Consider the following 26,014-nt stretch of genomic DNA (forward strand, 5'->3'; position numbering starts at 1 on the left):
TCAGGGGCCAACCCACATTGAGGGAGGGCCACTCAGAGGCGCAAAAGTCTGCCAACGCCCTTTTTTATTTCTACCGACAAATCGTGCGCTCTCGCTCTCACTTCAGTCCAGTGGTCTAAGGTCAAAGAGAGGGGGTCGTCATAGTCTGTCCCATCCCGTCAAATGAGGTCCACGTGAACGAACAAAAACAGAACAATGAACATCAAAAACACAGCAAGACAAAAACAACTTTGCCCGGTTGGTGTCTGTACAAGCCAACCAAGGCGGTTTCAGACGGAGGGGTTTTCGTGTCTTTCCTGGGAAAAAGAGTGCCGTGTCTTTTTCTACCTGAAAGGGGGTAGTCAGGCTTTCCTGAGTCCCCTTGTCCCTTGGCGCGTCCCCCAGGGCTGCAGCCTGCAGGTCCCAGCACGACTGCCACTGCAGCCGCTGGGCCCTCTCGGCCCAGCGGCGGCTGCCCAGATACCGAGACCAAAGCAATGCTTCGCGGCGCCGCACACACTCGCACACCCAGTCACTCAGGCTTACCTCCAAGGGGTCTTCGGAGTCTGGGGTGACCGCGCAGATCCCGGACGAGCCCCCAAATGTAGGATTCCAAAAAGGAAATCTAACTCCAGTCTCGGGAAGGCGCGGACCCACCGACACAGGAGACCGAGCTTGATGCAAATGCACGAGGTTTTAATTAAGCGGAGCTCCGGGTCGACACGTATCTCTCGCAGGAGACAGAGGGGTCGACCCCGAACCTTAAGGGGCAAGCTCTTTTATAGGATTCGGAAGCATAAAGCGGGAAAAGGTTGGCGCGGTCTTACATGATTGGCTAATTTAAAACATTTAAACAGTTACATTTTATGGCGCGAATTGCTATGGCGCGAAGCAATTATCAGGTTACACACACGCGTCCCCATCTGGACCCCCTCCACCCCGACCCTCCCAAACTTATCCCTCTGGAGCACTCTCTTGTTCTCAATTTTCCCCGAACAGTTTAGGGCGAGTCTTTTATGAATAGAGTCAGTCAGGATCGATAAACGTTCCCCCTTATACCAGGAATCCTTAGGGTGTGGAGGTGCCTGTCTTTAAGGTATTAACTTTTAAATTTTTAATATAATTTACTTCCTTCAGTTTAACCTCCAGGGGACCTTTCTCTTGCTGGACATAAGCCTCATTTCTTCATTCTGCATCTTTTTTGGAGGGATTTTGTAAAGAATACCTGACTTAGATCAATGACAAAAAGAACCCTGTTGCTGTGTTTATCTTCCCATCAGGGGGCTGAAACAATCTGAACAGGTTTTGTCCGAGCGCTTTCTGGCTGAGTTTGGGTTGGAGCTGGGAGCAGATGGGATTTTATGAGGGTTGTAAAAGTCCAGCTTTTAACGTGTCTCAAACAAATCGATGTGTAAAGGAGAAACATTAAAAGTACGGAAAACGTGGCCTGGGATGTGTTTGGAAGGTTCTGGAGCACAAGGGCACGGAACTGGGACACAGAGTGGCTTTAATGGCTCTCGAAATTTGCCCGAAACTTGTTCCAGAAAAGCAGAAAGAGGCTACAGTCTCCCTCAGGGGTTCGTGATCAAACTTCCCGGCTCCCGAGCGGGGACGGTCGTGCACGGGTTTTATAACAAGATTGCAGCATCATCCATGTATAATACACTCTTGTGGTTAATTCTGCCCGAGTTTTCAGTTAAACCCAAGCTGTCTTGTTGGTAGAAATGCAATTACATTAGAGAAAAACTGTTTATATGTCTTGAGATATTATGATGATGAAAAACAGCAACATAAACTCCCATTAAGGCAGAAGAAAGTTAATTGTGTTTCATGCTGCCTCCCTGGGCCAGTAAGCCGGCATAGACATGATTTAGTTCAGCAAAACAGGGCTCATCTTTTGCAGCACAGTACACATTTTCTCCCTTAATTACAAATAATTGTATAGCATAATTTATACTAATGCCTGACGCCGAAAAGTGCATGTTCAGGAATAAAGGGTTAGTTTGGGAGGTGGGAAAATTATAAACAGGTGTAATTGCAGTCTCCTGGGGGTTGCTAGCTTGTAACCTTGGAGACCAATGAGATTTAATCAGACTTATCAGCGGAAGTCAGCTGGGCAGCCTCCAGTTAAGAGAGTGTTCTAAGAACACAGATAACAGCGACAGTTTGTCTAGTTGCTCAACCATCCACCAATCGTTCTCTTTTGGATAAGCAGACAAGAAAGATTAAACATGAATTTTACTGTGTGGTGAAACACACACAGCAGCACTAGTCCACGTGTGATTGAGCGTTTAAACAAGCGATGCGGCCCCCAGCAGCACAGCTGCAAGCCTCTGTGGACAAGGCAGAGCTCGTGGGTCTTTGGTGGATGGCAGTTCTCTAAAGGGGAAAAGCAGGGTCCGTTGGACCGTAAGTACAATTCCATTTGCGTCTCTCTGAGCAGAACACCTGATTTTATAATCACCTTCCAGAAGATTCACTTGTGAGCTGATTAATGGCGGGTGGTGATAGAGGCAGAGCAGAGCAGCCCCATGGCCGAGGTTCTAATTTATCTGGCGTCGGCCCCTGCCGGCTGGTGAATCCGTAGCTGATCTCCCCGGGCCTTAGTTTCCTCACCTTAAGAATGGGGAGAATACTGAGGACATTGCGGGTTGTCACGTGGATTAAGTGAGATTAACAAGAATAAAATGCACGCGTGGTGCCTGGCTCGTGGACGGTGCACAATGGAGGTTCATTGAATCAGAATTGGAAATGCACTCTCGTGGGCCCTGTGAGTCTCCTCCTTAGTCTGCAAAATGACTGTGAAAATCTGGGGCAGTTGGGGATCTAATTCCCCACCATCAACCTTCTAGAAGGTTTCGCTGTGGATGAAGGAGGCTGTAGGCCTGTGTGCCTGCGTTCGCTCGTTCAGAAGGAACCACAAGCCGGGCCATGGGAGCTCTCGGTTGGTGCTGGTTAGACAGTAGGTGGAGGGAGTGCTTGTTTCTTTGCCGTGAACAGGGACCATCCGCTGTGGGCCCTTCACAGACACTATTGGGGACCCCCGGCCACAGCCTGTCGGCCTCAGCCTGGATGCGGGCAGCCGTGAAGGCCCCCAACAGGCCTCGTTCGTGGGTTACCCACAGGCCAGCTCTGATCCTGCGGTGCATTTCAGAGCAGGAGCCAGGCCTCCCCTGGGAGGAGGCGTTGGGAGGGAAGCCCCGTGAGCTGCTCTGGGGGAGCCGGCCCCCTGAGCCCGGTGGGGGAGGGGCAGCCCTGGGCCTCGGAGCTGCCCGTGTGCGCCCGGGGAGGAAGGGGCTTTGATCAGGGTTGTTGGAGCCGGCGGCAGCCTGCGCGTCCTTGGTGAGATGCTCATTATTCATTCATTTGACAAACGTTTATTAAGTTGTTAGGTACCAGGCCTTAGCCAACAACAGGGTATAGGACATGATCCTCTTCTGGTTGCCAGATAAAATGTGGGGCACCCAGTTAAATTTGAACTTCAGATACACAATGAATCATTTTTTACTATAAATGCAATTATGTCCTATGCTAAATCTGGCAACCCTATCCTGCTCCCAAGGATTAGGTCAGAATTTCTCAACCTCAGCACTATGGACATTTGGGGCCAGATGATTCTCTGTTTTGGGGCTGTCCTGTGCGTTTAAGGTTGTTTAACAGCATCCCGGCCTCTACCCACCAGATGCCAGTAGCAACATGCCCCAGCTGTAGAACCAACTACACCTCCAGATGTTGCCAGACATTCCCTAGGGGATACGGTCTTCTTGGCCGAGGACCAATGGGTTAAAGTCTAGGAGGTAAAGTAGATATAACAGGTGAACACGACAAAGAGTTTGTGGCAGCTGCTACTGGTTGCTCATCCAATACCTAGTCCCCCTCTTCCTTGCCAATAGAAATCTGCTTTTTCGGGCACATGTTGAACTTGCAAAAACTCTTGGAGACTCAAACTGCAATGAAGTGGCTACTGCAGCTCCCCAAGGGGAAAGCCTCTCCAAACACGGGGAACGGGAGGGCTCGTAGGGGAAGGAAACAAAATTAGAGTGTCAGCCGCAAGCTTGGTGGGCTCTGGTCAGGCAGGTGCTACCATCTTGCAGAAAAGAACTTTCTTGTGGTTTGGCCAGTCTCTATCCCTTATGCCCTGGTCTCAGAATTGTTGACTCACACGAGGAACTGAGAGGGAGTAGGTGAGTCTCTCGGGACCTGGGAACATGGAAGTAAGCTCAGAGCAGCACATTTTATCGTTTCCCCAGCAGCCACTGCTCCTGCTGAAGGAAACGTGTCAACGCTGCCCTAAGCCCATCAGTGCAATCCCGGGACGAGCAAGTGACAAGTTCTGGTCAAGAAGCTATAAAAAGAAGTCTCCTGGGGCTTCATGGAAAGACTTTGCTCTCCATTACATCAAGAAGTCCTCAGAATGTAGAGACCTTCTTTCTGCTTTAGATGCTGTCATCTGAGGTCATGATTTGGAGTTACGACAGCCATATTTTGATTATGGGCAGAGACTTTACCAACCTGTAGGCTGAGGAGAAAGAGTCTGAGCCACTAAACCAGCCCTGGGAACTCTCGCCAAGTAAACAGTAAATGTCCTCAGAGCGTTGCTACTTATGGCCAGAATTCCCAACAGAGCTGGGTTCAGGCCGTCAACAGTAATGCAAGTACAACTGTGTTGGTTTCCTATGGAGGCTGCAACTAATTACCACAAATTTAGTGGCTTAAACAACACAGATTTACTCTCCAAATTTATTCTGGAGGTCAGTAGTCACAAATGAGTTTTACGGGGCTAAAATGAAGGTGTCTCAGGGGCTGGTTCCTTCTGGAGGCTTCCGGGGAGAATCTGTTCCTTGTTTCTTCCAGCTTCTAGAGGCTGCACCAGTCTACAGTCATGTGTCACTTAACGACGGGGACACGTTCTGAGAACATCGTCAGGCGATTCCGTTGTCGTGCAAACATCACAGTGTGCTTACACAAACCTAGATGGTATAGCCTACTACACACCTGGGCTCTATGGTGCTCATCTATGGGACCATTGTTGTATATATGGCCTGTGGGTGACTGGATCGTTGTTGTGATGTGGCACGTAACTGTGATTTCTGCTTCTCTCACCATGTCGCCTTCTCACTCTTACGAGGACCCTGCGATTATGTTGAGTCCACCCGGATAATCCAGGATAATCTCCCCAGCTCAAGACGCTTAGTCTAGTCACATCTGCAGAGCCCCTTTTTACCCTGTGAGGTAACGTTGACTAGTTCTGGGGTTAGGACAGGGCATCTGCGGAGGGTCGGTATTCAGCCTACCCAGACAACGACACTGTGCCACCAGCCTACTGATAGTGTGAACCTTGCCAAGTCTCTTTCCTGTTGTCGATGCAAAATCACCAATAATGACTCTATAGATACGAGAGAGAAGGTGAAGGATTATAACCCAGGAAGGCCTTTTTATTTATTTATCTTTGTGTGAGGAAGATCAGCCCTGAGCTGACATCCATGCCAATCCTCCTCTTTTTGCTGAGGAAGACTGGCCCTGGGCTAACATTTGTGCCTATCTTCCTCCACTTTATGTGGGATACCACCACAGCATGGCTTGACAAGCGATGCATCGGTGCGTGCCCGGGATCCGAACCTGGGCTGCCAGCAGCGGAGCGCGCACACTTAACTGCTAAGCCATGGGGCCGGGCCCAGGAAGGCCTTTTCCAGAAAGGAAGAAAGTGTTTAGGAGAAGCATGATTTTCAGTACAGTCTTATACCTTTTTAGAACAAAACGCATACATTAAACACGCCCAGGATACAGATTCATTGAAGTTTCAAAGAGGTATTCAGTCGCAAATTAGCCGATCAACATGCCCCTGATGTCGGGAAAGGGACTAATATGGCGGGGAGCTACCAACAGGGCAGAGGAGGGGAAGTATGCGTTTGTATCTTAAGAGAGTGCCTTCTTGACTTCAGTGGTTAAGCAGATGTACAACGTATGTTTGATGGGCCATAAGTCAGGCTTCTTTAGTTCAAGCCCAATCAGTTTTGAACCAGAAGTTACCCCACATACTTCAATATGTGGAAATCTCTTGTCACTCTTCTCTGCCTCAGTCTCCCCACCTGTAATTAAATGTCCTCTTCCTTCATTAACCATTGCGAGGCAGGGGGTCTCTATAGCTCCCGCCTCTCCTCGGAGTTCCAGACCCCTGGACCTCATTAGATACAGTTAGTTAGATGACATTTTCCCAAGATGGCCCAAAGGTAGCCCAAACTCAGCACGGCTAAGACTCAGCCTGATCTCCGCCCCCGTCTGGTTCCTGCCCCTCTCCTGTTTGTCTTCCCGGAGAGCGGCACCTTCATCCATCTGTTTGCCTAAATCAGAAATATTCTCTTCCTCATTTCCACCATGTAATCCGTTACACATGCCTGTCGATTACACTTTCTGTGTGTAGTGTGTTTTCTAACACCAGCAACCAATTCTCCCACCGAGTGTCTGACAGTTCCGTGCCTCTGGTACTAACCACCCAGAGTGGGCGCAGACCCTACGGCTAAGGGCTCAGTCCCACGAGACCGTCCCCACTTCAGAGGCCGGAGCCACCCGTCCTTCTGAACGACTGGCTATAAATCGGGGTTCCCACGACCCCCTCCTCAGGTCTGGTTATTTGCTAGAACAGCTCACAGCACTCAGGAAACAGTTTACTTCCTAGATTACTGGTTTATGATAAAGGGTACAACTCAGGAACAGCCAAATGGAAGAGATTCGGAGGGCAGGGTATGGCGGGGGGGGGGGCTTCCATGCCCTCTCCACACACCGCCTTCCCCACACACCACCCTCCCAGTGCACACACGTGTTCATCAATGGGAAACTGAACAGCTTTGTTCAAGAGTGTTTATAACCCGATTTCCAGGCCTGCTCCCGTCCCCAGAGGTCAGAGGGCAGGGCTGCGAGTTCGTGGTGACCAGGCCCCATCCTGAGGCTGTCTAGGGGCCCCACCTGAAGTCACCTCGTTAGCATAAACTCCTGTGTGCTCAAAGGGGCTTCTTATGAATAACAAAAGACACTCCCATCACTCAGCAAACTCCAAGAGTTTTAGGAGCTCTGTGCCTGGAAGCCGGGACAAGGACCAAATATATTTTTTATTAGATGACTGTGTGTATCTCCGACACTAGTCCCGCCATCTTTGCCACCCCCTCCCCTGTCCAGGCCTGCACCCCCTCTCACCTGGGTCTCTGCAACAACCTCCTGATGGGGCTCCAGGCGTCCCCGCTGACAGCGCTCAAGTCCACCCTCGACAGCAGCAGCTGGCGGGCTTCTCAGCCGGCAAATCTGATCAGCTCTGCTCCCGTTCTTCTCAGTAATCGATGCCCTACGAAAATATTTTGATACTGAACCTCTTCATCTCAAGTTTGTGTGCCCGATGCACAGCAAGCCAAACACTGAGACATCGGTGCTGGGAGATGGAGAAAGATTTATTTGAATTGGCCAAAACAAGTAGGTGGGAGCCTGGGTTCCCTCAAATCCACCTCCCCAAGAACAGAAAGTGGGGAGTTTTATAGAGCTAAGGGGCTTGGCAGGAGGGACTTCAGGGAAACAAAAGGGTCACTCCTGATAAGCCCCTGGGCAATCTGAGTTTTGGACTTCAAGGGCTGCTGAGGGCTGGCCATCCGGTGATTGCAACCTCCCCGAAGGCATTCTCTTTCTCCTGCAAAACAAGCTCACAAATCCTTGAGACCCCTGAGTCACCCCTCAAGTTAAACAGGAAAAACAGCAAATTGGTTTAATATCTACAGTACCCCTCAGGTACCCGGCTTCAATTTCCTGGACAGCAACCAGCCCTGCCCAGAGGAGATCTCCAGGCCGGCCCTTCCAGACTCCTGGTTATCACAGTCAGGGCCTCAGGGCCTTTCTGGACTGAATCTCACAGGACTGGGGTCTGACCTTGGGGGTGAGGGAGGAGGAGAGCCCTCAGCTGGTGCGAGGAGAAAGCTGTCCTTTGTGGGAATGGGAAGATTATGACCAATCCTATTCCTAATCCCATGTACCTAAAAGATACTCTTTTCTAGACTTGATAAAGTGGAAGTTGAAAGTCCTGATCTCAGGGGCAAAGCAGAAACCAGACCAAGAACCTCCTTAGAAGGGAAATCAGAGGGGCCCTGGCTAGTAATTTACACATCAACCCCTGAGAGTCATTGGCTGGAAGGTGGTGTTGGTAGTTGGCGGGGTTTTTAATTCTCTGCGATTTCCAGCCTGCTCTGTGTGTGTGTGTGTGTGCTTGTGTGCACAGAATGACCTTCTGTTGTTCTGGAAAAAGCCCCCAAGCAAAGAGACTCAGACATCTGCAGTTGTAAGTGGGCCTGAGCACGGTAAAGGGCTGAGGGATTTGAGTAGGGACAGAGTCAGCTGCAATAGAGAGATGCTGCTAAGTGTCCCTCATGCGATAACACAGACATTTGTTCTGCAGCAATGAGACCAGTGCTGAGAAAGTTAGTCTTTTTTAATTCTCCTTTCCCTTAAGAAGAAAAGTCTCCATGTCATGCCAATGTTTTTAACACTTCTCTAACACTTGATCATCTCTCTCTCTCTCTCTTTTTTTTTTTTTCTCGCTGAGGAAGATTCGCTCTGAGCTAACATCTGTGCCAATCTTCTTCTATTTTGTATGTGGGATGCCGCCACAGCATGGCTGACGAATGACGTAGGTCTGCACCTGGCATCTGAACCTGTGAACCTGGGCCGCTGAAACAGAGTGCACCAAACTTAACCACTAGGCAACGGCGCTAACCCTCTTCTCTCTTTTTAACAGAAAAAGCAGACCTCAGGCTCCGAGCCTCAGGTAGAAAATAGCACCTAGGTTGGAATTTCTACCGTTATTTTCTTTTTCAGTTTATTTTCCCAATTAAGTCGAGGATATAAGGTTTGCTGTTAAAATACATTTACATAATTAGACATCTGATTTAAAAGAAAGCGAATTCCTCACAGACTGTGCTGCATCAGACAGGTGACGGGGTGGCCGGAGCACGGGGACGCTGGCCTGAGGGATAAAGTCCACACCCGCAGGGGGTGTCTCAGGCTCTACCTCCTGGTTCCCGCCACCTCTCTGGATCCCATTCTCATTTCCCACCGACGGCTCTGCCCACGGGAGTCCCCTTCTCGCCCCCACCATGTTCGTCCTTGTCTCTGTTGCTGTCCCGGCTGGTCCTCCCGCTGCACTACCTTCCTGCTCCTTCTTTCCAATGTGGGCTCCACACGCCCTCCCCCAGCCCCTCCCCAGACCCCCGATTCCCCCCGGTTGGAGCTGAGTGCTTCCTGCTGGGGCCACCCCTCCCCCAGGATTGTTGCATCTGCTACTGACAGCCGGGTCGCCACCAGCCCCGGCGCTTCGTGAGAACAGGGTCCTGCCCCTCCCTGGAGCCCAGTTATGGAGGCTGTGAAGGGAACAGAGTCGAGAGTGGGCGGGAGGGAGGTGCGTGAGGACCTCATCCACTCCCTTTGTCCTCTCAGCAGAGAAGCGAGTCCCAGCAGGTGCCCCCTCCCAGGGCCCCGCCGAGTCCCGGCAGGTGGCAGGTGCGGGCGGCTCCCGAGCTGGGCATGCGGGAGGGGGGAGCCCTGGAGGGGCCGGGGGCAGAGTTTGCAGAGTCGGCTGGGATTCAGACCCTCATGGTGAGAGCTGAGGTCTGCATGCACCTCAGGGGCCGTGTGTGCACGCGTGTGAATGAGGGTGAGTCTGTAATGTGTGTGTGACCAAGAGTGAGTGTGTATGTGTAATGTGTGAGTGTGTGTACATATGTCACTGTGTAAATGAGAGTGAGTGTGTAGTGTATGTGTGAATGAGAGTGTGTACACATGTGAGTATGTGACTGAGAGTGTGTACCTGTGTGTGCAATGTGTGTGAATGAGAGTGAGTGTGTACCTTGTGAGTGTGTAATGTGTGTGACTGAGAGTGAGTGTGAATGAGTGAGTGTGTACATGTGTGAGTGTGCGTGTGAGAGCGAGTGTCTGGAGGAGATGGTGGTGGGGAGATGGGGGCAGAGTGAGGAGGTGACCTCAGAGGAGAGCCGGTGTCCGGGGGACAGAGCCGGCCTGGAGCCGTGGCCCGGGGTGTGACGAGGGCAGGAGGGGAGCAGAGGGGTGAGGACTCCTGGGTTCTGGTCTCACTTTGTCAATAAAAATTAGAGCAGCTGAAAGTCACGGAGCGCACGGGCGTCAGACACGGTCTGAGCACTTTTCATGCATTTTGTGCATTTTTATTTAACAAATACTCACGTTGTGCTTGCTGTGTGGAGGCACTGTTCCGATTGTTTAGAAAACAAAAAAAGTAAACGAACATTTTCAACCATTTAGTCGTTAGACCGTTTGATCCTCACGAGGACCCCATGTGGAGGCGCCGCCATCGTCTCTGTCTGCAGACGGGCATTGGTGACCCGCGCAGGGTCTCGGGGGGCACTGGAAGGGCGGGTGGGGTGACTGGCCCTCTGGCTCCAGAGTCAGGCTCCTCCCCCGGGTGATGCCTGGGTTTCATCTTGCTCATAAAAGCCGTGGGTCCATTGTGCTCATTATCATTCTACAGACGGAAAACCCGAGGCTCACGGGGATCAGCAATTTCTCGGCTCAAAAGTGGCCGAGCAGGACCCCGCCCAGGCCGCTGGCTCAGGCCCAGCTCTACCCACCGGGCCACGGGTCCTGCGGTGATGAGCCCTTTGAAGAAAGGTGAGTCACTTACCTTGGCCGTGCCTCAGTTTCCTCATTGGCAAGTTGGGCTCTAGTAATCCTGCCCTTCTGACTCACAGGGAGTGGTGAGAGAAGGATCAGGGCCAAGGCTTCCGGAAACTTCCATTAGGAAGGCGCCCTGGCCTGGGAGGAAGCTGGTCTCAGCTGGCTCTGCCCCCAGCACCTGAGCGCCTGTGGCCCTTCCCGTCCCCTCGTCGGCCTGCAGTTCCCTCCCCTGGAGGGTGGCGGCCTGGCTGAGAGCTCAGGTTCATCGAGCTCCACAGTGTCCCCGACCGCCCGGCTCTGTCCTGACGGACAGCGGAGCTGCCTGTGGTGACCATCCAGGAGTCGGGTCCCTGGAGACGGCAGACCCGCCATCTGAGCCTCGTCCAGGAGAGTGCGCTCGGGGGGAGCTCTGCGCCGGCTGCTGTGTGATCCCCGCGGCCAGAGCCCTGCGGAGAGACGCTCTGAGCTGAGGAGACGGGACACAAGGGGAGCTGGGGCCTCAGAGGCTCCTCCTGGGCGGACGCTGACACGGAGTCCAGCCTGGGGTGCAGCCCAGCTTCTGTCGGTCTCCCCGCCCCGAGGATCCCTTTGAGGCTGCACTCCCAGAGACTGCATCATTCACTCATTCACTCATTCATTCATTCCACAGCTCTTCACAGAGCAGCTCCCATGTGCCAGGCCCTGTTCAGGCCCCAGGGACACAGCTGTGAACGAAACAGACCACGGCCCTGTTCTCACGGAGCTGACCTTCCAGTGGAGCAGGGAGGGGGCAGTGAGCACTGAGGTACACGCCCCACATGAGTACAACCATATAGACATACATACGTGTGTGTGCACGTCTGTGTAAATGTGTGTATGTACACACACATATACACACACATACCTATATAAGTGTGTCTTATTCTGGATAGTAATAGATGCTGTAAAAATCAAGTCATTAAGCAGGGTATTGGGATAGAGAGTTCCGGGGGGCCACTTTAGGTTGGGGGGCCTGGAAGTCCTCTCTGAGGTGTGCCAATTCAACAGAAGCCTGAATGAATTAAGGGAGTCTTCCAGGTGCATATCTGGGGGAAGAATGTTCCAGACAGAGGAAACAGCATGTGCAAAGGCCCTGTGGTGGGAGCATGCCTGGCATGTTCTAGAAAGAACAAGAATACCAGTGTGACCACCACAGTGGAGTGAGCAAGAGGGAGAGCAGTCAGAGTTAGGTAGGGCCTTGTCCGTCATGATGCCAGAGTGACCAATCACCCTAGTTTGCCTGGATGAGGGGTTTTCCTGGACACAGGACTCTCAGTGCTAAAACTGGGAAAGCCCCAGGCAGACCTGGACGAGTTGTTCACCCTGCCTGGTACAGAAATTTGGCTCATATTCTGATGAGATCGGACATGATTGAAGGGTCTTGGATAGAGCATTTGATAACAGATCCCTCCACTGTGTGTGGAGGAGAAACTGTGCGGAGGGTGAGAGTGGAGGCCGGGGACCAGTGAGGAGGCGCCTGCAACAGTGCAGTGAGAGATGACGATGTTTGGACCGTGGTGTCTGTGGGGGACGAGGCTGAAGCCCTGGAAGGGTGGAGCTGCTGTTTACCGAGATAGGGAGACCACGGGAGGGCGGGCTCTGGGGGCAGATGGAGATTTCAGAAACCTGCAGTGCTGTTTCATGGTCCTGATGCTGAGGGCTGGCTCCACCCTTGGTGCCCACAGCGTCTTTCCATCTGCCCGGCCGGTCCTGGCGTGTCCACTCTGGCTTTACAACATGGCTGTCACGCCCCTTCCTGAAGTCTCATCTCTAAGGTTGCCCAGGACGGTTTACAGTTTCTCTTCGAAAGGCCCAGCCTGGACTGTGTCCTGGAGGGTTGAGGTTCACTCCTAACAAGGATGAGCAACTCTCACAGTTAACAAGGGGATGAATTGTCGAAACTCTCGTTGGTGGCCCCGAGTCCCCTGGGCCCATTGTGGAGATTTATCATGGCAGCCACCTGTCCAGATGTGGCTGTCGGAATGTGCCACATCTGTTAGAGGGATATGTGCTGGAAGGAAATTCCTGCATCTTCAAATGCTATCACCTGAGAAAGAGGGAGGGGCTTTGATGGAGACGCAGTTTATTACAAGAAAATGTCTTAATATCCATCGCTATTGGCATCAAAATATTGCCGAGCAGTTTAAGTGACAATGATGTGTTTGTTTAAAAACAAAAACAAGAAAACACATCTACCTAGCTTCTAAAACAGAAACAACACAGAGATGCCCGGCTTCTTATTATTCATTCATTTGTGCAATGAAATTTACAGATCACCTACTACGTTCAGGGCCCTGGGCTAAGGAGGAGAGAGATGAAACAGGTCTGTTCTCAGCGGGCGCATGGCTGGTGGGGGACGTGAACAGGGACATAAATAGCCCCACACAGGTGCACTGGGTCAGTGCAGTGAGAAAGGTCCTGAGGCTCAGAGAAAGGAGGGAGTGCTGGGTGCTGGCGGGTCTGAGAAGGCTTTTGCAAAGGGATGGTGTGTCTGTTAGCTTGCTTTTGGCTGCAAGTAGGAGAGACCCCTAATGAAGCTGACTCGCATGGTGAGGGAATTTGTTGTCTCCCATGACCAAGACCAGCCATGGGGTGGACTTCAGGGCAGGTTGATTCAGCAGCTGTCCAATGTCCCTAGGGATCCAGCATGGTTTGGCCTTCCTCCAATCTACAGGGGACCCAGGCCGGGCTCTCGGGAGGCTCTCTCGGCTCAGGTTTTGAGGCAGCCCTGGAAATGTCCCGTGAGGAAGAAAGACGTGCACGTGCTCCTTGCAGCACCCCAGCCTCTTCAGGCTCTCACAGCCTGGGCTTGCTCTGGGCTGAAGAGCGTCTCCTGTTGTGAATTCCCTCTCAGAATCTCCTTCCAAATGTCCCCCCTTCTCCCACATGGGGGTCGTGGTTGCTGGCTTGTGGGATGTGTCCGGTACTCTCTTTAGAGTAAGTGGGTTCTAGCTTTGGGACTTCAGCCAAAATTCCAAGTCCCCCTGAAAAGTCCGTTTCACTGTCCCGTTGCACTGGGTTCACTGTCTCAGAAGAGTAGGACTGTCCTGGAAAGAGGCGTCGGGAGCATGATTCGTGTCTGGGGGCGTCGCCGAGGCCCCTCTTCCACCAGCGAGGGCACATCAGCGCGCGGTCAGTGGTCAGCGGGGTGGCCTGGACTCTGGGTCGCGGCCCTGCAGCCATGAGCCCCAGGGGTGTCGCCCCCACCCAGCCCGACTCTGCTCCTCTGTGACCTGCGGCTCCTGTGGGGCCTGTGACCACGTCCAGTGAGGACTGAGTGAGTCAGCGCAGCGGAGCCCTCAGAGCCCCGGCCCCGCGCCGGAAGAGCCGTGGGAGCGTCAGCCCTGTCGTCAGCGGGTCCCCAGTCAGGGTCACAGTGAACGGGGTCGGGTGGCCGCCCCGGATCAGGGCTTGGGGTTCAGGAGGAGGGACTGCTGTAGGAACTGTGTGAGACTTAGCCTGTAATTGGCAGCTTTGCTTCCAGCAGCTCTGGAGAGACAAGCCGTGAAGGGCTGATGGTCCCTGAACCGGGAGCAGAGAGGCCGGGAGGATGGGCGGCCTTGCTCCGGGGATGCGCCCGCCACCCGCGACTGTCAGGAGGCCCCGCCAGACGCACCTCCCGAAGCCCCGGGCTCCTGGCCCCGGGGCCCGCTGCCTTTTCTCCTTCTGCTGCTTAATTTTTTTTTTAAAAATTATATCCCAAAGCCTCCATCACTACAGCTTCCCTGACACGCTGCTGTGGGCTGATCTTTAAGAAAAAGCATTGACATTTCCAGGGTCTTTCTCCTCTGGGTATCCCTCTTTTATCATGAGACCAGGAAGAAACATACGCTCCTACTCAGCACTGGAAAATGCATCCTTGCCCATTCTGGAATCTCTCCTTCTTCTCTCCCTTTCTTGCTAAGTGTCTGGATCGGTGCTTCTCTTCCCCTTTCAGGGCTGGCAGATGCTTCGGTACCTGCAGGCTGTAAAGCAGACTTTATGGCTGCTCATTGTATTAAAGACACACTGCCACTCCCCCCCAACCTGGGCCACCGTGACTTGCCGTTTGTCCCACTAGTGTTGCTGGGCACCTTCTGGGTGCTGGGGATGCAGTGGTGACCAGTACTGTCAGCGTCCCTGTCCTCCTGGAATTTACATTTGAGTCGGGGGAGATAGAGAATAAATGCGTAAATGAAATAAACGCAGGGTCGTGTCAGACCGTGATGACTCCTGTGATGGAAAGAAGTGACATGACGCATGGGAGGGGGTGGCTGATTTGGACTGGGCAGTCGAGAGCCCTTTGAGGAGGGGCCACTTGATCTGTCTTCTCTGAAGAGAAGGAGTTGGCTGAGGGCGGACATATGTAGGCAAGGCCCCTCCTAGTGGAGGGACCTGAGGTGGGATGAGCTTGAGGGACATAGGACTAGCAGTGATGGGGAGGGTAGCTGGTGTGAGGGGAGTGTGGGCAGAGACGGGACCTGAGAGGAGGGAGGGCCTGACTCATTGGTCCCCGTGAGGGGGCACTGGAGGGTTTTGCACAGAGAGGTGCCGTGATATGATTCAGGTGTTGGAAGGGTCTCTCTTACTGACCCATGTGGGGGAGGGCTTCTTCATGAGCAGGAGGGGAGGCAGGAAGGCCAGGACGAGGCCTGGCAGCTCCCGGATCAGCTCATGCTGGAAAGGTGAATGAGAAAGCACGTGCTCTGCCAACTGTAGAGTGCTGCCCACCTGAGGGACGATGGGCTAGGACCTGCCGTGGGCTCAGTGACATGTGAGGGTGTTGAAGGTGGTGATGATGAGGGGGATGACCTTAGAGCATCCTTCTCAGCCTGCGTTTCTGCAGGGACAGGTCTAACTCAGGAGACAGGATTGATCCCGGCACAAAAACACAGGGAACTGATAAGGCCAGGAATGAAGGTCAGAGTGTCATCAATGTAATCCGGATGATGGTGATGATGATGATGGTGATGATGGTGATGATGGTGATGGTGATGATGATGGGGTGATGGTGATGGTGGTGGTGGTGATGGTGATGGTGGTGGTGGTGATGGTGATGGTGATGGTGGTGATGATGGTGATGATGACGATGGTGATGACGACGATGACAATGATGGTGATGATGATGATGGTGGTGATGATGGTGGTGATGATGGTGATGATGATGGTGATGATGATGATGATGGTGGTGGTGATGATGATGGTGATGATGATGATGATGATGGTGGTGGTGATGATGGTGATGGTGATGATGATGATGGTGGTGGTGATGATGATGATGATGGTGATGGTGATGATGATGATGTTGATGGTGATGATGATGATGATGATGGTGATGGTCGTGGTGATGATGACGATGATGATCTGGAACATTTTAAACCCTTGCGTCTTATGCGCAGACACTGCAGAGCACTTTACTGATACTTTCTGCTTTAATCTGTCCAATGAACCTATGCAACAGAGACTATCATTATCCTTGTTTCTCACTGGAGGAAACTGAGGCACAGAGAGGGTACATAACTTGCCCAAGGTCACACAGCTAATAAGTGGTGGGATTTGAACTCAGAGAATCTGCCTCCTGAGGCTGTGCTCTCAGAAAGCTGACTCTTCTGATGGCCCATCTACCTGCCCAGAAACCAATCAGGAATAGTTTCCCTCGGTGACCTTCTTAGTGGAAATTTCTTGGCATTCCAACATCTGGCTTCCAAAAAGGCAAAATGAAAACACTTCACCCTGGTGTCTCCTCTTTTCCAGACTCTGTCCTCCCTCTGTGACCTCCTGCTCTCTGCTCCAGACTCTAATGCACTGCCCCTGATAAGAACAGGGAAATCCTGATTCCCAGGTGCCCTCGGAGCAGGATGGAGTGTCGTCAGGTGGGGGTCAGGTCCTCCCCCTCCACGTGAGAATAACCAGTGTCTGTGGCTTTACGACCTGGGATAGGCTGTGCTCAAGGTCATGTTACATGTTGGGATCCACCTGCAGCAGGGAAAGTGAGGGGCTTTGAGCCATGATTCCGAGACTGAGCGATGTCTCCTCTCTTGCGTGAGACCATAAAACCAGAGATCACAGCGAAGATGGCCATTCCCGGGGGCCAGAGAGCAGCTGAACATGAGCCAGACATTCTGTGTCCTGGAAATGGGTCTGCCCCACTGATGGGCCGGAACAGCCGTCTAAGGCTTGTTCCCGACTTGCTCACCAGAAATGCACCCGGGGACATCAGGAGCTTGGCAGTGATTCAGTTCTCGGGTAATAAAGATGGAAACATGATTTCCAGGGGCCAGGCAGTTAAATATTCTCGCCAGTAGAATTCTGCATGTTGGTGCACTTTGCTGAGCAGAATCCTGCCATTTGGACAGTGTAGGCTGCTGGTGCGGTGTCTACACAGTACGTCTACACAGCACGGTACACCTTGCTGTCCACATGGAGCCCGGCAGCGGCTCCCTAAGACTGAACCTGCAGGAGAGCTGGGTCCTCCTTGAAGTTCTGGAGAATGTGTACCTGCGGGGCCTCCTCCTGCTCCATTCCCGATGTCACACGTCCTGGGGCAGACCCTCAGAGGCCCAGGCCCTGGGCTGAGACTTTCTTGTCCTTGGGGACTATCAACATGTGATGACCTGAGGGTTGTTGGACACAGGGGCAGGGTGGGCTGGGTGGAGTTTCCTTGGTCTGGGGCATCTCCTTGGGGGCTGGGAGGGGCTCATCTGAGGGGCGCGGGGGCCCTGGAGCCATGGGTGCCTCTCTCGGGCTGCAGCCCACACTGGTCTCCCTGGGAATCTGGAAGTTTCCTTGTAAAGGCCACAGTGGCTCCTCCAGCCCCACCCCCTTTCTTAGGGCCTGGTGGGCTCTGGTCTCCCAGGAAGGGGGTGTTCTCCTTTGCTCAGGATCATCGGATTATGTTGGGCAGGGGCATGTTGGAGCCAGTGCTGCTGCTGGGAAGTTCCAGATGGGTAGAAAAGCATGCTGGGCGGTGGGTAGCCTCAGGGTGGACATGAGGAGCAGCACCTCCCAGAGTCTCCTGCGGCTCGGGTTCTGGGTGCAAACTTGACTCTGCCGGGTGGATCCGCTTGTCTGGATCCAGGAGGCAGAGGTGAGGCCGGGGCCTCCGCTGAGGTTTAACTCACTCGGACCTGTGTAGTGGTGCCCCCCAGAGCGAGGGGGCACGTCAAGGCTGAGGGTGTTGGTTTGAGCCTTTGTGGGGACACAGAGGTGAATGGGGCAGAAGATGCAGCTGGGAAAGGCGGTACCTACTGGACATGGGGAGCCTGAACTGGAGGCCCTCAGTGTCGGGGAGGTCCCATGGGTGTCCCCAACTCATTATTTCTTTGTTCATTTGCTTTTGAGGAAGAGGGTATTAGACAGCCCCCCCACCCCCCAATAAAATTTTAGCTCCAGGAGGGAAGGGATTTTGTTTGCCTGGCTCAGTATGCGTTGAAATATTAAATTAATGAATGAGGGCAGCAACCCTATCTGTCCCTTTCAACCTAGCACCTGGCATGTAGTAGGACTCAATAAATATTTATTGAATAAATGAATGAATGAATGAAGTCTCTCAATCTCCCTTCCCCTCACACGTGTCTCCTGTATTGTCTTCGGGACCCCTATCCCCCATCTCATTCCGACGTCCCTGTTTCCTGGCTTTTTCAGTGGATTTGGCCCCCACCCGCCCCCATGCACTCCCCCAGTGCCCTGATTTAATGGCTTCCCTCCTGCCTGGGTGACGGACGTCTCTCAGCCTTGGGAGCCGAGGCTTCGCACTCCAGGCAGCCCAGAGCAACCCCGCAAGGCCGACAGGGCGGATTCTCCTCCTCCATCAGCTCCCTCTCCGCTGAGGTCGGGGTTGCAGAACCTCTTCTGACTGGCCCGCTGCCTGTGGGTCGTGTTCCTGCAAACCAGTTCCCACAGACAGACCCAGTTCCCAGAGTCTAGGAGTCAGTTGCCTCCTACTCGCACCAGCACTAAAAACAGTGTTAGTCCCCCAAACTCCTGCACCTGTGGAGAGAGAACACAGACAGCCTATTTTTAGCAGATGACAGACTGCACACGTGGGGCTATAATTAGCATCTCATTCAAAGGGTGGAGTTTCCAACCCAACCAGAGTGATGGCCCTGGGGGTCCCCTCACCTCAGCACCTGTCTGGTGTCTGGTGTGGGAAGGAGCCAGCTGCACGAGGGAAGTCCCTGGGCTTCCCTGGGAGTCCCAGGAAGGGGGCGCAGGCCTTTGTGGGTATTGTCCCTATCATTGCTCACTGCCTCTTGCCCCTGGTCTGTCTGTCTGTCTGCAGAACCTTAGATCCTGCCCAGAGGTAAGTGCTGTCCTACAGGGACGACCTGGCCAGGCCAGTGTGACAAAGATGTCCTGTCACGTTGGTTTCGGGCCGGTGGGTCAACTGTCCCTCACTCACGGCTGCCCTGTGGGGGGACAGGGCAGGGGTTGCTGAGCTGCACCACAGACTGCAGGTGCCCCCCAGAGTCCCTCTCCACGTCTCTCATAGACGCAGGGAACCTGGGAGCTGAGAGGAAAGACTACATTTCCCAGGCTCCCTTGTGACCAGAACACAGCCAATGGGGTGTGAGCACCGTCTCTCTTTCTTTTTCCATTGGCTGGGAGAGAACTGGGGAGGGATGTCTGAAGGCAACAGCCCCAAAAATGACAGTAACAAGAGAGAAGGAGGTGGAGCCTCAGTTTCCTCATCTGTAAAATGAGAGAGTAATTATACCTATGTTCTCTGGTTTCTGTAATTAGGATTCTTCCATCTGCTAAGTGAGGGGAAATTCAACCTCAACCGTCCAAGGCAAAGGAGGATTTATTGGCTCAGGGAACTAGAAGAAAAAAGGTTTGTGGAAGAGGCTGACTCAGACAGGACTGTCCTGGGCCCCGCGGGGAGAGGAATGTTTTACCTGCGCCTGTTGTTTTCACGGCAAGTTTGTTAAGGTCATGAACAACTCTGGCTTGAAAGGACCACAGGATCTCACCGTAACCCAGGTGTCGGCTGGTCGATGTCCCCAAATCCCGCATCTACGGGGAGTCCAAAGCCGACCTCAAGGTTTCTGCGATTCACCGAGCTGGCGTCTCTCCTGCTCCCCCCGCTCTCATTTCCCGCCTCTGCTGAGCGCTTCCTCCCCACCCGCATCTCCTCGGGGCTCTTCTCGCTTCTGCGGGCCTCCATCACCCATGCACCAAATGGGTTCCTTCCGTTCATTCCTCGCTCCCCAAATTCAGCATCCGCATGGCAGCTGTGACGGGCACATTTCACTGGTGACTCTGGAGCAGCACAGGGGGAGCCGATTTTATTGATGTCCTGGTCCCTCTGCATTTCTGCCAACTCCGGCATCAGGAGGCGCTGCTTAGCGAGTCTTCCCCCTTCGGCCTCCTCCGTCCAGATCTCACCTCCGTTTCCCCGCTCCTGTCTGAGTGGCTATTTCTTTGTGCTCTTTTTTCAATTTGGGGCCCACATTTTCCAAGCCCAAGTGGCATCCCAGTATAATTTCCCGGCATTATAAAAGTTCCTCTCCTTAGCAACTCTCATCCCAGCCGGCACAAGGTGGGTTTTCTCCCCATCTACACTTGTGATGATTATTGCGGCCTCTTCCTGACTGTCTGCTCTACACCAGGCGTGGGGCCTATGCCTTTCCTGAATTATCTCATTGCTTTGCACAGGGGCAGCGTGAGGTGGGGCCCGTTTTCCCGTTTTACAGACGAGGAATTCGAGGAGGGGTCAGGAGAAGGGACTTGATGGTAAGTGGAGATATTTGGGTTCCTCTGGTGCTGTTTCCCCCCAGAGCCCAAGCCTCTAATCATTGCTCACTGTTCACTCAATTTCAGTCATTCACAGGCCACCGTCTCTGCTTTCCCACACGCACACCGTGGGGACGATCCTTTCCCCAAGGGTGGACAAACGCTTCCTGTGAAGGGTGAGAGTAAGTCTTTCAGGCTGCGTGGGGCACATGATTTCTGTCGCGGCTGCTCCACTCTGCCGGTGCAAAACAGCTCAGCCAGAGACAAAAGATCACCTACTCCGCGTGGCGGTGTGCCAGGGAATCGGGTTTACAGAAACAGGTAGTTAGCCTGTGGGCCGTGGTTTGCTGACCCCCAATTCACTCAACATTTTTCTTTATATAATCCCATTTTTGTTTCCACTAAAAAAATTTTATTTGAAAGGAAAACTACATCAGCGGAGTAGATGGAAAACCAGCATGTCGTGCTGGAAAAGGATGGTAACCATAGAAATAAAAACAATAAACCTAGACAGAGGGGCTGCATTCTGCACCGAGCCCGGGGCCTGTTCTTTCTTTATTCCAAAAGATGAAAAGCAAGGCTTAGAGAGATGCTATAGGCATAGTAGCACCAACTCAAGATGTTGTCTTTGAGGTGATTGGAAGAAACGAAGAAGAATCCGTCTAAGAGGTGACATTACTTAATGGCATGCCCATCTGTCTTGTGAAATGATCTCATGCGCTGGGGTTCGTGAAGCTCCAAAGTAGGAGAAGGGGGCTGGGAGGGGGTTGGGAAAGCACTGCCCTCACGGTGGAGCGGGGTGGTGGGGGACTCTGTGCCGGCAGTGGGGGGATGCAGGACTCACATGCGTAGGATGTGGATGGGGCCCTGCCTCCCTGAGAGCTTTGTGGGGCCATTGTGGTCCCCGCCAGGGCCAGGACCTGCAGGTGGGTATCAGCTTCGGCTCCAAGGGCAGGCTAAAGGTGGCTTTTCTATTTGTGTCGGAGAAACTCCCACAACACCAGGAGATGAGTAACCCCGATTTCCCTTTATCACGGTTCCTTTTTTCCTCATCCCCACTTCTTTATCTTTCCTGCTGTTGCTCACCCGCTCTGTATCTACATATTTACACGCACCTACACACATTTCTGTTTGAAAAACCACATATTTTGGTTATCTTTTATTTCTGGCAACCACTTCCTCATCCTCCCCCGTGAATAGCCGAGCAAAGAATTTAGACTTTCTGGCCTCGTGTGTCTTCTGGCAGGGCACTCTCAACGTTACTGGCAGCTTTAGTTTTCTTCTCCTTGGCTCTGCTGGGAGCTTCCCGTCTCCCGGCATCCTTTGCCTCATCTCCTCGTTCTGTCTGCCCTTCCTTGCTCCCGGACATTCCCATGTTTTCTTCCCATGACATCTTAGATTTGATGGAATTCTCTAGGATTTTGGGTACTCGTAACTGTGGTGAAGAGGAAAAAAATAGCCAGGTGTCTCAGTCAGGGAACAGACGGCAGGAAACAAGTGGCCCAATTGCAAAGTGGGGATTGAAGAGTTTAATGAAGAGATGGTTGGCAGAGGCAGGCCAGGGTTATGGGAGCCGGTGAGGTTGGTGCTGCCCCCCGGAAACAAGCGAGAGAGCAAGAGGAGGGGTGACATTCTCGGAAAAGGGTTGAGCCGAAACCTCAGAAGAGGGGACACCTGAGAGGAGCTGTGGCCATCGGGTGGTGCGGCCACTGCTGAAACCGTAGGCCAGCAGTGCGGGAGAGGACCCCAGGAGCAGAGGGCAGGACGTGCACGAGTACGGCCAGCAAGGCTGGAGGGACTTGGTCTGGACAATGAACCGGGAAGATGTGAGAGTCTAGAGCCATTTATACCCCTTAGGACCCTTTGGCTGCAAGTGACAAATGCCTAACTGAAACGGGGATGGAGGAGACAGCTCTGTGGGGTGTTCTCAGGCACCGGGAGGGCTGGGGACCAGGCGTGGAAAGGACACTTCCAGGGCTACTCTGGGAGGTCTCAGCAGGATCTGTGGGGCACCCCATTCGGGCTCTGCCTCTGGAATCCATGACCCCACCTCCCCCAGTCTGTGGACGTGAAGGAGAGGGAACCACAGAGCCACTGCAGCCTCTTCATGTTACACACGAGGAGCTGGAGGTCAGGGGGCCATTCAGCACCCCCAAAGTCACGTGGCCAGCAAGGAACAGAGGGAGGGGGTGCAGCCAAGCCCACAGGCTCCCAGACTTAGGATTTTTCTAAAGCAACAGAGTTTCCCAAACTTCAGGCCTTCCCGAGCTGCCTTCACAATTGTCATCATTTGCATATACTACCTCTAATAGTATGAAAATTTTTCTTTTAAATCAATTAACTTGAAAAAAACCCTTTTATTCATCTTAGGCAATGGTATCAGTGAAATTGTGGATTTGACCTGCTAATATTTTTTCCAATACATACACTTCAAACAGTCTTATACTATTAAAACAAACAATGGTCATCCCCCCACACCGTCTTTGAGGGGACCCGACCATAGTTTCAGAAACCATGTACTGTAACAAAGCAGCTCTTCTACTGGGGGGGCAACGTAGATTGGTAATTTTCAAACTTTTTTGTGGCCCCCAGACCCTCGCTGTTGAAGAGAATGTGATGCTCTAATCTGGGACACCGATGCAGGGGAGCAGCCGGGCTTGGCGCGTGAGTGGGAGGAAAGCAGTCCAGCCCGCCTCTCTTTTCCCCCGGCCGCACTGTCCTCAAGGCCCCTCCTTGGATCCTCAGACTGAACAAGACCCCAGCACAGTGCAGGCTCTGGTGGACGCAGGGCGGAGTGCACCCGAGTGAGCTGGGCCTCGTGTCGGGGAGCTGAATGCTCCAGCCCGGGTAAGCGTGTGATGAACGTGGAGGCGGGCACTCGGGCTCCCTGCCCGCCTCTGTCCTGCGTGCTTCCTGGGCTGCAGAGGCCCAAAAGCTGGAACCTGCATTTCCTGGGCTCCTGTGGACAGTGGAGGTGAGGTGGGGGCCGTCCTCTGCCTGCCACTACTACTGGGACTCTGATGCATGTCCTAATGGTTGGGTCGTTAGGATGATAGAAAGTTCTGGAAGTGTGTTCTAAATTCTAGCAGCCTCGAAATGCACTTCCATCCCAGATTCCAGGGGGAGTGTGATTGAGGTGTTCCCAGGGAAGTGATGAAAATTGAGTTGTTTTATGTCATTAACACAAAAGTGTGACAGTGACCGAGGAAGCAGGGGCCTCCCTCCTTCCAGGGGCCGAGGGGGTAAGTCCTAACTGAGTTAGCAAGTTTCCGGGTCAGGGACCACCGGCCCCGCTGGTGGCGGGTCAGGGTGTTGGCAACCCCCCCCTCCTCCTCAGGGAGACCTGGGGGGTGTGGGCGTCCCCTGGGCACAGTCCCCAGGTGCCCTGGGATTAGCAGGACAGTGGGAGCAGGGAGGTCCCAGAGCAGAGTCGCTGGACGAGGAGGCAGGACCTTGTCTCCCTGCCCTTCTCAAACTTCCCGCAGCGGATTCCTTTTCTCAGTTGGTGGAAGATGGATGATCTCATTATTTGTGGCACTCGGCGATAAATCTGGGAGTTTCAGCTAAAGTGAGTACTTTCCCCACGTAGCGTCCTCTGCTCACGTTATCCATCACGTTTAATCATTTTTCACCTCGGAGGAGCCTCGGGCATGGGGGGGGGAGCCGCTCTTACTGACCTGACATTGTTACTCTTTGGGGGCTGCGAGAGGGGACTGGGCTCAGGGAGGGACAGGGCTGGAGAGGGAGGCGGCGGCTCCAGGTGGGCTGGAGCAATGGACGCCTCAACAAAGGCCGCCAAATGCCCGATGGAAGGAAGTTCCAGCAGGGACCCTTGTGGGGCCTCAGCGCCCCGCCTGCTGCCAAGAAAACCTCCCACGGAAGGGAGGGGACGGAGTGCCAGAAAGAAAAGGACAGAAACAGCCAGAGAGCTCTCTGCCAAGGGGGTGCTGGAGATTTTAATTTGAGATGAAATGTGTTCTTGTTTGTGTGCAATTAATTTTCCTCCCCATGCAGGGTTTGTCTATCACACGTCTGTTTCAACAGCAACCGGGGTCCCCCACCGTAATTAAGGCGACATGCGCCTCTTTCATTCGCAGGCCGGCTGTTTGTGTTAACCTGCTGGGGAAGCAAACATGGCTTGGATTGGTTCCTGGGTCTAAGAGGGAAAAAATACAACAAAGAACGAAGAAAACACCTCCAAATAGAGACTTGGCTCTGGCAGGGATGACGTCATCTGGAAAGTGTGAGCAGGACTGTGGGCCCTGAATGAAGGGGCCAGGGGAACCCTGCTCTGGTTATGGGGAGCTGTGAAGAGAACAGAGGTTGTACCCAGAGATTGTATGAATGGGATCATAACTCACGTGCCTACACAGCCCAGGTCGGGGGTGTATGTGAAGGAAGCTGGTCGAGTGTAGTTTTTCAACACAGTTGTATTTTGTTTGCATGGTAAATACATAGGGAATTCATTTTCATAAAGAAATAAGCAGTCTCATTTTTCTTGAACCACGTGGCTTCTTGATCTGTCTTTTTTTTGTGCTGTTTTTAGTACAGAGATGGGTAGAAAGATTTGTTTTTACGACGGAAAAAAACCCCAACAGTCTGAGAGACAATAAATACTGATGACTCTCAGGGATGACAGAGAGGGTTGAGGACTGTGGCAAGTTCAGCCTCACGGCCCAGCCCAGTGAGGGCAGCCGCGACTTCCTGACTTCCTCGGGGCATGAGTTGCCTGATGGAAGTTACATCCAGTTTGCCATGTCTCTGATTTTTCAGAGGAAGCTGGAAATGTAGATTTTTGTGTGAAATCTCTCTCTCTCTGTTTTTTTTTTTTTTTTTTAGCATCGTTGAGTACAATTGACAACTGAAATTGTAAGATGTTTAAAGTGTACAACGTGCTGATTTGATATACATATACATTGTGGAATCTTCTCAACTTTAATGTTGAAAACCAACTGTACAGACCAAGGAGCTGTGGGCTGGTCACAACACCTCTCCTGGCTGGATGTGGCCTGTGGTCTGTCCCTTGCCATCTGAGGTAGACTGGTAACCTGTACACTCTAGTAGCAAAATTTGCTTCTAACTTTGGTGAATGATTCAATTCATTTGTCCAGGACTCCATTTTTCCACCCACAAAATCAGCTCCTTCTGTTTCTGCCATGGGTTCTGTTTAAAGCCTCTAAAACCTACTTACTTCTCCTTCTCTAAGTTTGGTTTATGTGGGAAGTGTCCCTACAGGCCCAGTCTCGACAGCCCGCATCAGACTCTGTAGGTCCTTATCCAGTGTCTGTGGGCTCTGAATGAGGTAGGCTTTGGCTTTGGCTGCTGTGATAGAGACAGTGGTTTACACGAGATGGAAGTTTATTTCTCCCTCGTGTGAACAGCTGAGCTGGTGTGGCAATTCTGGCCCAAGAAGGTGTCAGGGGCCCAGGCTCCCTCTCTCTTTTCGCTCCACTGTGCCTAGGCCCTTGGCTTTATCCACTTGGTCCAGATGCCCCACACTTGTCTGTGTTTCAGCAGTGAGAAGAGGGCAAAGGAGATGAGGAGGGCACAACCTTCCCTCCATGGGCTCAGCCTGGCAGGGGCATTCCTCACCTGTATTCACACTCCACTGGGCAGCACTCAC

The 26,014-nt window shown here is 52.8% G+C and overlaps 1 long non-coding RNA gene across 5 annotated transcripts; it reads left to right on the plus strand.

Moving 5' to 3' along the window:
• Positions 1-2,298: 2,298 nt before the first annotated feature.
• On the plus strand, positions 2,299-25,219 carry LOC147914201 (uncharacterized). 5 transcript variants are annotated; one of them, XR_015555575.1, is made up of 6 exons: positions 10,530-10,653; positions 19,399-19,699; positions 20,314-20,391; positions 22,984-23,238; positions 23,877-23,959; positions 24,489-25,219. It is a non-coding gene; the product is annotated as an uncharacterized LOC147914201 (long non-coding RNA). The 5 variants fall into 5 exon arrangements; XR_015555572.1 differs by lacking the exon at positions 10,530-10,653 and adding an exon at positions 2,299-2,388 and having other exon boundaries at positions 22,984-23,959; XR_015555571.1 differs by having other exon boundaries at positions 22,984-23,959.
• Positions 25,220-26,014: the final 795 nt, after the last annotated feature.

The sequence above is a fragment of the Ceratotherium simum genome, chromosome 21 (assembly GCF_057802395.1).
Source record: "Ceratotherium simum simum isolate JZ-2026a chromosome 21, ASM5780239v1, whole genome shotgun sequence".
NCBI lineage: Eukaryota > Metazoa > Chordata > Mammalia > Perissodactyla > Rhinocerotidae > Ceratotherium > Ceratotherium simum.